Below are 14,224 nucleotides of genomic sequence, written 5' to 3'. Positions count from 1 at the left end.
AACAATCGAGTGGCAGAGTCTGGACAATCAAGTAACATACACTGGGGAGAAATTGTTACATTCAGTGTTACACACAGGCATACTTCCAGACTATCTAACCTACAATAATGACTATTAACTGAATGAATATTAACTGCTCACTGTAAACTCTCAGATTATTTAACCTCGTCATTGTAAACAGCTATGCAACTACCTGTCAGTCTCAATGACCCTGAACACTTAGGTCACTGATATTTGCATATAACTCACAGTAAACAACACAATAAATTATTACATGTACACACCTGATGGAGAATTAGTATTTTCCCCTTCAAGCAATGGCTTTCCACTCTCTCCTTCAAATATAGAGATGAATAATAAATTACATTCAACATCAGTTATAGCACAAAGAAGTTGAGACACTTAGTAATCTTGTACACAGTTCTTCAATGACCCCTGACCCGTTTCAATTGCATGCTAAACAGTAAGTCTTCATAGAGAAAATGAAACACATGAATAAAAAACACAAACTTTTGGGGTTAGGGTTAGCTATGTTGTGTGGTTGTGGTTAGTAAATAGTATTTTTCTCAATTAAACCTGAGTAACAGGTAAAAAGAGCCATACAAATTCAGTCTATTTATTTCCCTTGTATAGTATACATGTAAAATATTCACTTTCAGTTCTGAGTATATTCAGCTTTATACTTTTAAACTCTTGACTATTAAATTCAAATACCAGTAATATAATCAAACCGTTCTGATTCTTACTTGTACACAACTCATATTGAAAAGCAGGTAACATAATTCCTTGGTGGTAACATTTTAAATTTAGGCATGTAAAAAAATACAGAAAAGCAATTGAAACTGTTGTTGGCATGGTCAATGTATAGCTATGTTTAGCCTTTGGAAAGGCTTTTGTAAGTTCTGATACAAATGAAGTAAAGTCACAGTGGCAATTAAGGTGACACCACAACGATGTGGGTGACGTAATCTAGTGTGGTGAAAATTTGGAAGTAGACATTTGATTGGCTATGAGTGGGATGACAGGAGGAATTTGCAGAAGCAGTGCCATTCCAAGCCCATGCACATAGCTGATAAGATGAGCCAACAAGATTACAGTTAAAATTTTGGTGTGGAAAATTATGTCTGGCTGAGCTGTACAAAAACGTGGTCTCTATACAAGGGGACAATCCTATCTAATTCTTAGGGCTCCACTGATAAGATAGAACTAGTATGAGAACCTGGGACTGAATCATGCACCTTTAAACTAACAACTTTTGAACTCAGTACAATGCATGCAGACAGTACAACATGAATATTCATAGCGTGAACTATGTACTAGATACATATAAAGTTTCAACTCAGATTCTATAGTAGTATGTCTCACCTTGACCTTGTCTAACATTATTCTGTACTTGTGTAAGTGGGAACTCATTTGCTGGGCTTTCTTGTTGTCTTTGTCCTGAAAATAAAGAGATCTGGATTATTTTATAATTAATTACAAGACCATTAACGGCATCATGCAATATGATGATTCTGTACTTGGCATAAGTTACTGCCATGGTGACGAGCAGAAAGAGTCAGACTCTACATAACGTCCTCATGAACCCCATCCAAGTTTGGTTACCTAAGTCTTTATATGTAAACAAATCAAGTTTGTTGAAATTTATCAAGATGCCTGCATAACCCCATTTTAAGCTGAATATGCAAGGCCTCAAATCAGCTACACAGTATAGTCCACAACACATAGATAACTTAATATCATAATATCTAGAACTACCAAATCTATAACAGTGTCCTCCCCACTATAGAGAAAGTACGATGCAAACACCATCCTTGCCATCTAGGCTGCCACGCTTGGTAGGTTTCTACCTTGCTTCGATAAGTGTTTTTAGCTTTACCGTCCTTGAGCTTTAGTAATCTTGTGCATGACAAAATCATAATAATACTTTCACATGAAGAGAAATGGCTGTGTAAGTGTTAAAATTTAACCTGTCATAAGTTTGTTCCAGTTTTGACGACATGCATATTGTATGCTGATCACTATGCAAACCAATATGTAAATTAGCATTCTATTTATATGTAAATTAACATGCAAATTAGCCACAATCCAAGCAATCTATTCTGGGGGAAACACTGTATAATGCGGTACTCTGTTAGACCAATAGAAATTAATAGAAAACTTTAGCTGAAACAGTTCACTCTGTTAACAACCAAAGCGTAGAAGTTTGAATTCCAAACCTGAATGATTTTAACATGTATTCCATTCAAAATGTTGAAGTGAAAATATACCATGATTACCACAGGTACGTCAATTCTAGATGTTTATATACATACCATTTCTTCTTCTTCTTTTCCATTTCTTGTACCGTTTCCAAGCAAAGTAAACAACAACTAATGCAACACTCAAGAGTAATGCTACAAATAATACTGTTACCACTATCAGAAGTTTGTTACCTACAAAACAGATGGATATACAATAACACTGGGTAAGTAGAAATTTGGGTGCAACATCTGCACAACATTAGTCTGGGAATTTTCATAAAAGTGCATTCATGAACCACAATCCATCCTAATATTTAGATGTATTTGCATTTGAATGTACAAATAAAGGCCTATCTGATGAATTTTACGCAAAGTTTTTGTATTCTTTCAAACACCCACTCATACATGCATATATATACCTTATATGTTTTTAACCAAAATTCACATATATAGATCTAATTTGCATATCACTAAATGAGATAATCTATCTTCTAGTCTCTCGCCCACAACTTTAAATCATTTTCTTTTTTTGATGCTAATGTTTACTTCTTATTTGTATGTTTATCTCTTTTTTGTGGGAAATAAATTTCAATTTCAATTTCAAGTTTAATCTTTTCCTGCATAATTGTTTTCATCTACACACTCATAAAAACATCATTCTCACAAACCAGAGCTGTTATTTCTTCCAAGACACTGTGAAATAACCTCTTGGCAGTGTGTCTTGCATGGTGCCATAAAAGAGGTTGTGGTTACGACGATGAGAAACATCCAAACTAAATTTCAGCCCAATCTGCCCATTAGTTTCAGAATTAAAATCACACATCTGTGGTATGATTGTTGTCATGACACACACACACACACACACACACACACACACACACACACACACACACACACACACACACACCTTCACCATGCCTACAGCATGACTGATCACATTTCAGTTGGGCTAAAATGTAATGTTTACTATATTATCAGATTTCCTTTTTTTCCTTCAAATTATCCTGGGAGGGAGGGAGGGGCTGGAAGACTTAAAAATAAAAAAACTTGCAGGCCAAAAATACCATCAAAGAATTCAAAATGTTGATCAATAAGTTGTTGACTGGGGTTGTCAGTAATTTGGTACATCCGTTGCTAGGACAATAGGAAAAACTCAAAACATATTTCTAAAAAATTTTACTTTATCTTTAGTTGGCAAAAAAATTGATTTCTAGTTCAGTTCTCCATCTCGTTTGCTGTTGTGGTTGTCAAAACAAAAAAATGTAATTTTTGGTCAAATTCCCTCAGCCCCCACCCCACCCCCAGGTAAATGGTTTACCCTTCAACTAACAAAAACAAAGTGAACGACAATTTACAATTAAAAGTCATTTACCATTCGCTAAATCTGTTCCTGGTTTGACAGTTGAGGTGGGTCCAGTTGTCCGATCGGTCATCTGAAAAAACAGTGTTTCTTTGTCATTCAAATATCTGACTGCTATTTTTCTAAAACGGAAATACTTTCTGAAATTAACAAGTCAACACTTGAACACTTTTTAAAAACTCAATGTCTAAATGGATTACTACACAAATATCTGAGACTTACACATGATTGACTCATTGGCTTAAATACACAGTCTCTATTGGCTAATGATGTACTCGATCACTGAAGCCATTGGCTAAAAGTTAATCAAAGTTATGCCTCAGGTCGGACCAAGCAACAACATACATGTACATGTACATCTGTCTTGTGCTGTCACTGCAGTTGACAACTATTAATGATTCTGGTATTAACTATTATACAAAATATTATAGTTGTATGTATTTCCTCCGGATGCCATGGCTATCACATCCCTGGGACAGTGTGTGGGATAGTCCCCAACCTGTCAATTCCAACTAGGTAACGTTATGACAAGTCCACACAAAGTTAGTGAAATGCAATAATGAGCGAGTTTCACGGTAAGTTTTACAGCCGATATATAAGAACCAACATTATAACATCATTATTATTACAGTTATCAACTTACATGTCATTTTTATGATTTTTGGTGACATTAATAGTAATTTGGTAACTTTATACACAACTTTGAAATCTTGTAAAGATGCCCTACTGCACTGTATACATCTTGTTTTGCCCTTTTAGGGATGTCCTGCAAGGCTTTGTGGGTAAACGTTGCAGGAAATAACATAATTATAGTTACCACACTCGCAGTCAAGACAAAGTTACCAAAGTGCAAGTTGATAGCAGTAATCATTACAAGTGTACCAATGGCAAAAATAAGTCGACTAGACCTTTCCTTTGATAATTATTGGGTTTTTTTGTGTGTTTTTTATTCTTAAAATAATAACACAGAATGCGGAGTGGTGAGCTACAGTAACACTAAGTTTTGAAGTAGGGGGACAAATTAGTAAGGTAGGGAGCCAAAGGACTGTGGTCCAGTAATGAGCAACCAAGCATGGCTCAACTTGCTCAAGTATTAAAATTTAAGGTATGGGATACTCTATGTATTGTGATATACCGGTGTAGAAGGTCACAAAACCACACTGGAAGTCAGTATATAATCTTTCAGTTACAATAAACATTGAGAAAATATTTTTAAAAGCCATGGAGTCTGCTGGTTTATGTTTCACTCCTGGGTTATGCATTAAGTGTTATCTTATCAGTGGAGCCCTTATGATTAGATAGGAGTATTCATTTGTTCTAGGACCACCTTTTTTTTATAATACTGCCAAACAACCGTTTTTCATACCAAAATTTTGATACTTATCTGAAGGTTTGTGAAATGTGTCACTTTGGAGATAACTTCTCAAGTGCAGTTTCAAATCAATGTACAGTCTTGTTACATTTAGATACCTAGACCCTTAGTCTCAAGTCTTTTTTTTTGTTATCTTTATAACTCATTACATGTAACTGTGCTCATTTGTGTGTCATGATATGATAACCTAAGTGATTGCAAAAACAGTCAAGCTGAACGCAAAAGCCCAAGTGAGACTACTAGTAACTGGGAAAATAAAAAATATAAAGTTGGACATTTTCTTTTACAAAACTATTAAACATATGGCACAGTGTGCCCTCTAAGCCAATTTAAAGCGCCACTGACTCACACACAATTTGTAGTGACGCACCAAGATTGGTGTTCCCCTATCCTCTTACTATGTGGTGACTCACAAGAAATCCCAGTTTTTCTCATTTTGACTCACAACAACAAAAATTAGCTATCATTAGACGGCACACTGTATGGCACACACTGTAGACACATACATATCTGCTCTAATGATATACATCTGGTCTTGGAAATACATTACAGATGTTGACCGATTTAACTACAAACAAATAATTGGTTAAATAAATATAATTCAGAGGTTGTTGCAAGCATCCTTTCACTATAGTGTTTTACACAGTAATATTACATATTCAACTTTTTAAAATATAAAATATGAATTCCACAGTATATTCATATATTTCATATCTAAAATCTGCGATTGTGACATTGTTATTGGTATGGTAAAGAACAAGGTGACTTCACCATGATAGTAAAGTTTTTTTTATACAATTGAACCATAGACCCTCCACCAACATAAACTTTCATTGTGTTGTACAGTGTACTCTCAAAGGAAACAACAACATACTACGTATTTAATACACTCAGACCACTAACAAATTTTTTAGTGGTCTGAGTGTTACATTACTGCACAATAGACTGGGACCAGTACCTTGGGAGATTTTTTTTTTTTTTTTTTTTTTTTTTTTTTTTTTTTTTTTTTTTGGGGGGGGGGGGGGGGGCATATTACATGTAAGCAGCAACAAGACTGGATTGGTAGACTGTCAACAGTCGTTCATGCCTTTTTTGCTACGTTTCATTTATATCAAAGTTGTCGCCTCACTCCATAGCACTGAATACTAATGCATACTGATAGGAACTGCTATTGCCGAAGACATGAACTGCGAGTACGCAGTTTTAGTATTGCTCTGGATCGGAGTGAGGCAACGACTTTTAGGGTTTTAGATAAAGCATAGCAAAAAGGCATGAATGACTGTTGACAGTCTATGGATTGGTGAGCATATTACATAAGGCAAACAAAAATTGTATGCTTCTGATAACCAGACCAACTCTAGTTTAAGCCAGCTACATTCCTTTTTAACATTGAAAGAGGTAAAAAGTTTACAATTATAATTTCAATTGTCTGTTTAAATTTTGTTTTAAATTTTCACATTCAAAAGGAAAAATGGTGAGAATTATTACCGTGTAAATTTTCTTAAGTGTTCTTAATATCACATTCCAGAGAAACCAGCCAGTATGAGTTGAATTTACACAATACAGTCTGTACATTGTGTTTGTCTACTTCTCATTGTATAATCGTCTTCATTTACTTTTTTTTTTACACCTTATCAAACTATCACAGAAGTACTGTGAGCAACAAAAGTTCCTGGTTGAAGCAATTTCTTACCCCTCTGCCCCCCCCCCCCCCCCCAGGAAAGAAAAGAAATTAAATAAAATTCCGACCTACCTACCCCTCTTTGTGAAGTCATGTGTTATTGGAAACAATTTTTTGTTATTTTTGCCTATTATGGCTATATGTAAGTGGAAACAACCAAAGTAGCTTCACCTGACTGTTTTGCAATCACTCACTAAGGTTATAATTCACATAAAAGAACATATTTGTTTTAAAATATTTTATAGTTTTAAAGAATGACAAATGCCCAGAGACTTCTAGCAAGTCTACACTGTCTGACAGTCACAGGCAATAATTGTAGCATTTTGCTGCGATTTTGAGGGTTTTTTTAGTCTGTTTTGGCGACTTTTTAACAAGTATTGCAGCTAAATGCATCAATCGTAACAATACACTGTATAGGAACTAGACTAATCTGATGCAAACAGTCTAACCTGGTTTAATTGGTTGTAGCTGTGGTGGTAACTATATATCGTTTTGGTTTTGTGCTGATTAACGATTTTTTTTAATGCCAGTCAAAAAATATGACATTGATTTAATGTTTTTATTTACTGATTAAATTTACAAATCTGTACAAATACAAAGCTGATACCAATATGCAGTGTACACGACTGATACATTGTAACAAGCAGTACAGTAGGCCATGGATGTATTAGTCTCACTAATACATCCATGAGTAGGCCTAGACAAATATGTAGATTGATGAAGCATGGCGGTTGGATGCGGATGAAGTAAATGAAACGGGTCATGCGTAACCTGGCCCGAGTGTGTGGCTGAGATGACCCTAGCTGCAATAATTTGTAGCGTTAGTTTTATTTGACAATATTTTGAGCTTCGACTTTTGCAGCTTTTTATCATTCCAGCGTTTGCACTCAACTTGAAAATAACTTTGCCTTTTAAACCCAAAACGGAAAAAAGGCTCAAAGTCAAAGAGAATATAAAACAACTCAAAATCAAAACGAGCGCTACATTTATTTCAGCTATAAAGGTGACCTGTCCCTGTCGTTTGTCGATGTACGTATATTTACAGTCAGTCAGCCATTAATAACGTTCCATAACATGACCTTAAGCCTTGCATCAATCATCGGATTATTATGGAGCGAACATTACGAAATTCTGACGCTACGACGAGCATCGCGTTGTACGTGAAATATTTGGACGATACTCGATCGCACGAACTCTGCACTAGGACTCAGAAGTCGCCCACACACCACATGTGTGTACACACACACACATCATTTACAGCCTAGCGCTGGTTTACAGCATATTGGCATCGATTACGAGTTATTTATAGCTATGCTGTCACAATTCGTGTCATTGGCCGAGAAGTTTTGGCGGGAATGACGTCACCGCTTTGCGAGACTTATGTTTGCTTTGTGCGGATACTATTGTTCCGGCCGGAAGCGTTCCTATTGAAGTGTCGAGATTTACTGTTTATTGATGAGCCATTCAAAGTGTAAATAGCGTTACACTTACATACAAAATGACCCAACAAAAAAAAAAAACGGTCTGATTTCACAAAAATGATAACATTTTACGAATAATACCGTAGATTTGCAATGTGTGAATAAATTGACGGGATTTATATGAAAATCAGAGATTTTAATGCAACTTACCAACAAGTTGTTCAAGTTGGTAAACAGACGACCCTTTTCTCCGACACACCCACTCATAATTTGTATAGTGAAGAAGGCGTTTGAACCTTAGCAATAATAACACGTTTTGAAATTTCTAATAAATGTTGCTTTTCAGTGAGTGATGATCGGTCATCGTTGGTTTGTTGGTCTTTGCCTCGACAACACAACATATACCGAGTTTATATTTTTACTGTGGACATCAACTGTACTGTCACACATGCACATGCATTGACAAATAACTTAAATAAGCATGCACCAAATGCTGGACTTCAGCGAAAGAATTCGTTTTTGCTTTTAAACACATACAAATCATTGGTTCAGCCATGAATACCAGCAGTAAATGGCAGTGGAAATCGTTGTCTTTAGTGATAGTCAAGTATACACGTTACTATCAAAACACGTGTCTATATCCGAAGTGCAAAGCCAACATCAATCATCGCATTTTTAACTGACCAGTACTTACCAATATCGTTACCTTGGACGTCGACCCCATGCTGTCATAACTTGTAACATTGTCCGTCAATGAGGCGACTACTACAGAGAAAGTTAGAGCTACAGAGGTAGGTATTTTAAATGACCTTCTGTCCTGCAACATTCTCGATGAGGAAAGTTCACATATCTAGCAGTTACACGTAAATCCGGCAGCATAGGTGGATTGAAAGCATGCTCAACTTGGCAGAACAGCATCTCTAGATTTCTGGCGTCATCGTGTGTCCCATTTCTAGACGGCGGTACCGGTGCGCCCTCTATAAAGGAATGTCAGAAGTTGCAATGTAGCGACAGTGCAAAACCTATGCATGGGAGACCGGCCGGGCGGCCGCCGGTGAGCTGGACATCGACAGCGACTGTGACTTGAAAACTGTGACCTTCCAGAAAACCAAATGCTATTTACCAAGACGTAAAGTTTGGGGAACAATACACAAATGTGGGGGCCTTCCTTAGTATCAAGATGGACTTCACAAAATACTGGTTGCCATGGCTAGTGAGAATATCAAAATGGGACATTTCTCATGAACTAAAAATGCGACGTGCTCACTTGAAATAAACAACATTTACATCTATTTTAAGGCATTATACAAATCTTTCATTCCGATAAACGGAATGAAAGATCTGTGTGAGCTATATACTATACACAAAAGAACGTCTCTTTACATGTAAACCCCATATTAACTTATTTGACCAAGCCAAGATCCATTCCACATCAAATTTTCTTCCAAGAAATGAGAATATGTCATAATTTATTATATAGATTGCAAGTATTTAAGGGAGCCTTCAGTAATTACGAGGGGGTGGGGGCATTGGGGGAGGGTCATGTTTTAGAAACCTGTCCAGGGGGGTCACATTTTACGTTGACTCATTTTATGACCTACCTGGATTGTACTTGTTACCATACAGTGAGAAGATAAAATCAGAGAGAGTGTGTACCACATGGAAATCATGATATCAATTATAAACAAAAGAATAATGTACCAGTAAGTGTGGTGATATTTGTGCATGACAGAAATATGTGTCGTATAGTCAAATTCATTAAAGGGACAGTATCTGTAACTTGATGATCTTTTTTCAATACTTTTGTTCTATGTGTCAAGTGCAGTTCCTTGTTAGGTTACTCCTTTAAAACATGTTGAAATACCTTGTATTTGGCTTATCAACACAACCTGTATATGTGTAAAGTACACTGTTATTATTGATAATTTTAGTCGAGACTAAAATTCACTTGTCAAAAATAACAATGCAGTTTGTACATATACAGGCTGTGTTTACAAGCGTTTGCCAAACACAGGAGTGTTTCAATGTGCGTTTTGGAGTAGCACAAGAAACTAAAAACTGTAGTTGATGCACAGAACAAAACATACTGAAAAAATCATCAAAAGTTATAGCTACTGTCCCTTTAATCTGTCCGCATAATTTCCATCCATCCATCTAGTGAGTTTGTAATTTTGAGATGGGGGGGGGGTGGAGTCAGATTTTGGAACTTGGGATTGGGGGGAGGGTCACATTTTAGAAAAAGGAGTAGGGTCTTGGGGGAGGGTCACATTTTACAGCTCAGACATACCCTAAATCCCCCCCCCCCCCGTTGTTCTCATCAAAGAATAAAATTAAAGAAAATTTGTGGGATATACAAGTCTCTCTCAATTATACAGGGCATATTAATCAAAAATGAAATTCGTCTTCAATTAAAAAAACAATATTACTAAAAATATATAATCTTCTATCTCTAGATATACCATCTCTCCTTTCCTTTTCTATCACTATGATTGTGATTAGAAGCTCTAAATCTACGAAGGGTCGTTCGAAATATCATCTTATCGATACTTGACAGATAACTTTCATACCGCAGAAGAGATTTGAAATGTTTGTACATATATTATGTCAAGCATTGGAGTTTCTGACAAACCATTGACCCAACCTTGACCATCTATATCACGACATCTCTGCTTGAAGAGATTTAAAAATAAACGTTCGTCTCCCACTCCTTGCATAATCCATACCACCCCAAACCCATATGAAAATAAAAGATTTTTGACGTGCAGTGCAGTGTCCATTTTCAGTCATGTTGACTTGATACAGGTAACAATGATGAACATATACCTAGAATCGTCCATATTTAATATGTGCAACCAATACTTAACTTTCTTTACAAACATATTAACCTTAGAGAAAAAAGTTCCCCAGTAACAAGATTGGATGTGTTATTGTAAAGACGCAAAACGCAACGGCAAAATCTGTATTGCACTCGCTCAATATCTAGAGCTTTGTGAAAGCCCCAAATTTCACATCCGTATAGAAGCATAGGAAGGATTTTCGTATCAAACACTTTTTAAAACACTGATCAGTATTTCTCCAAATCTACTCAAAGATGATTTCAAATTCGGTTCACTCGAATTCAACATTAAATGTAGGAATTTACTCAGTGTGGCCCATCGACAGGTATTAAATTCCTAAAGTTCACTTGTATTCCTGTATTCTCATCGAAGGCACAAACACCTATATTAAATTTGGGCTGAGGTATTTGTCTTACATGTTTCTTAGACATTCATATGCTAGCCAATTTAATAGGCTAGTTATATACATAACAACATAAGTAATATTTTGCTATTTCGCAGATTATAGCTATCCTGTATAAGTAAACTCTCTGTTGCTATGCTAGACTGGCACCAGTGCATTTGGAGATCTCATAATCTTCAAATATTTTGGGTTTGTTATTCTCTTTAGTTTCTTTTTAAGAAAAATGTTGTCCAACTTTTAAAAAACAAAAATCCCAGTTACAATATGCCATCCAATTCAGTCTCTTCGCCCATGCAAGTGTTACGAGTCACAGATCTAAATTATATCCATTCAGGACATTTTGGTAATTTTCATCATGTACTCTAAATTGAAGTCAAAAAGCATTAAACTTTGTACATACAGTGACATTCCGTTGCGTAACAACATAAAGTTCTTTGACATCTCTGCATGGGGTGTTTCGGAATTGTTTGTACCAGGTACGATTGAACTGTCAACAAGTTTTAAATATGACATGACTATTTTATGGTCTTTGAGATATGAACTTGTATTACTAATCTAGGGAAGGTGATTGGATATTAGATCTCAGATTATGTCTTTCATAAGACTTAAGAATACGTCATACTCTAAGAATAGAGATTTTGTGTAAACTTTGAAATGTATTGAAGTTGGGTTTTTAGCCCATCTAGGGAGGAGCGGAGACGGAGATTGGTCATGTAATAAAATCAACCAAGTGGTTAGCTTGGCGTTCGTTGAACCAGATACGTATGTTTCGTTGTGAGTTCTACTCAACACAATCCAAGTTGGTACGGTACCTCGTAGAAGAGATGGTTTGAGAAGAAACTAGTTGGTCGGCTAATTCAACGCTATAGTCTTAGGGAGCCGTCATTATTTACGGTTGGGGGGGGGGGTCGGAGGAATTGGTTGATAAGAAGTGGAAATTCAACTGCCCCCCCCCCCTCCATCCTGCAGGGAAAAATCAATGATCCCCCCGCCACCTGACTTTAGAAATTTGGATGACCCCCCCCCCCCCCGTTTTCATTATATACATGAAGTGGTGGGTATTAAAGAGAGGAAATTATATTATTCATATTGCTACAACTGTATTATTAATGATTATTGGGGTACTTACAAAACAACTTCATTTCAGTAAGAATACTTATTAAGAGCATTCCGCCATGAGCCAGCTCTTCTACCCCCCCCCCCTGTCACAACAACTGATTCAGTCTGACTGAGTCACTTTCCTTACTCTCACTGTCAAGGTCTCTCATTACAACATCGTCTTCATCACTGTCATCTGGCCCACTTCCAACACAATATTTTGTTTTTGAAAGCTTTGCATTGTCAACAACTGACTTTCGAAGACAGTTAGCCATAATGGCTTTCATTTTATCGTCTTTTTTCCCTTTCTTTGATAAGTTATGTCTTTCAAGATATTTGTCCAATTCTTTAACTTTGAGTTTTGAAAGTATTCCACTGAGAGTTAATGACAACCAATCATACATTTCATATGTCAAAGCATCTTCCTCTTCCTAAATCTGTCCGTCGATCTTATCTTTGCAGTCTGCTGCAGTGCCTCTAGATGGAGGACACACATCCTGACATGTTCTTCTGACACAGCTAATGTCTTAGCTATGTCAGATATGGTTGCAGCTTGGTCACTCCTTATTTCCCCATTATGAAACATCCTGGAGATATAAAGAACGTGGCTGGAAATCATCCACCATTCTGGGCTTGCCATCATCCATACAATTTGGGGTATCAAAGACGTCGTTATAGTGCACAGGTCTGACTGGATCAGGCATTGGTTGGGGAAGGCGCTGCATTGGAGGTCCAACCCAGTCATGTTTGGAACAGAAGTCACACAGTGTTCCTGTTTTCGCTACACACCCCTTTCGAATGTATTCCATGAATACTTCACCAATTACATAATGTTGGTCTATGTAACTGTAAATCTTGTCTATATATGCTAACCCTGGAATGTTGATTCTAGATGCTCCCTTTACTTTTTGGTATTGGTGTACAGCTTCTATATGTTATCACTAATAACGAAAAGTTCCTCAAGGGGTTGGCTAATGAATGACTTGATGTATTCACTCAGAACTGGCGCATCTTGTATTCTGTCATCAGCAATAACATTTGTAACGTGCCATGCATTTTTTTAGCCATTCTCTTTTCTTCATATATCTCATAATCTTTCACTGACATTCTATCTATTTCTTCTGAGGACAGATCAGAACACCTCTTTAATTTCTCCCATACGGTTGCACCATCTACCATGGCATCACATTAGTTCGTTCTGCTTCCCCCTGACCACTGTCTCCTCTGGATCTATGACATCGAATACGATAATCAGAGTTAAACATCCAAGCAATCATTTCAGCATCTTGAAATCTCACTTCAGTATTGTTGACTCCAACTCCTGGACCAGCATCAATTAAATCAGCCCATCTTGGCTTCACTGGAGGCAGATTGAGTTCCATTAGACAATTTATGATATCAAGACATCCCTCTTTAACATCTAAACATGATGTAGTAATGTCACTGACATCAAAGTCACCAATATCAAGTGAAGTTGAGTATGTCTTACATCTTTCTTTCAGTTTTTGTACCAGAGGTGTAACACGATTTTTGTGTAGCGCCCCCCCCCTACCTTTCCCTCATTTTTCGGTAGCGCCCCCCCCCCGACCAACTCCAATTTTCAAGTGAACCCCCCCCCCCCCGGCAGCGATCACTCGGAACGAAGCATTTAGCCGCTTTCACCACATCAGATTTTATTCAGATTGATACAGAAGATAGATTATGTTTTATGTGTTCGAATCATCAGTGTGTTGTATTGAATTGAACCGGAAATACCCACAAGGCGCTACGATTCGGGAAAGTCCCGAGTTCTAAATATAGAACTTAGAA

The sequence above is a fragment of the Glandiceps talaboti genome, chromosome 8, assembly GCF_964340395.1.
Source record: "Glandiceps talaboti chromosome 8, keGlaTala1.1, whole genome shotgun sequence".
NCBI lineage: Eukaryota > Metazoa > Hemichordata > Enteropneusta > Spengelidae > Glandiceps > Glandiceps talaboti.
This window is presented reverse-complemented; position numbering follows the sequence as displayed.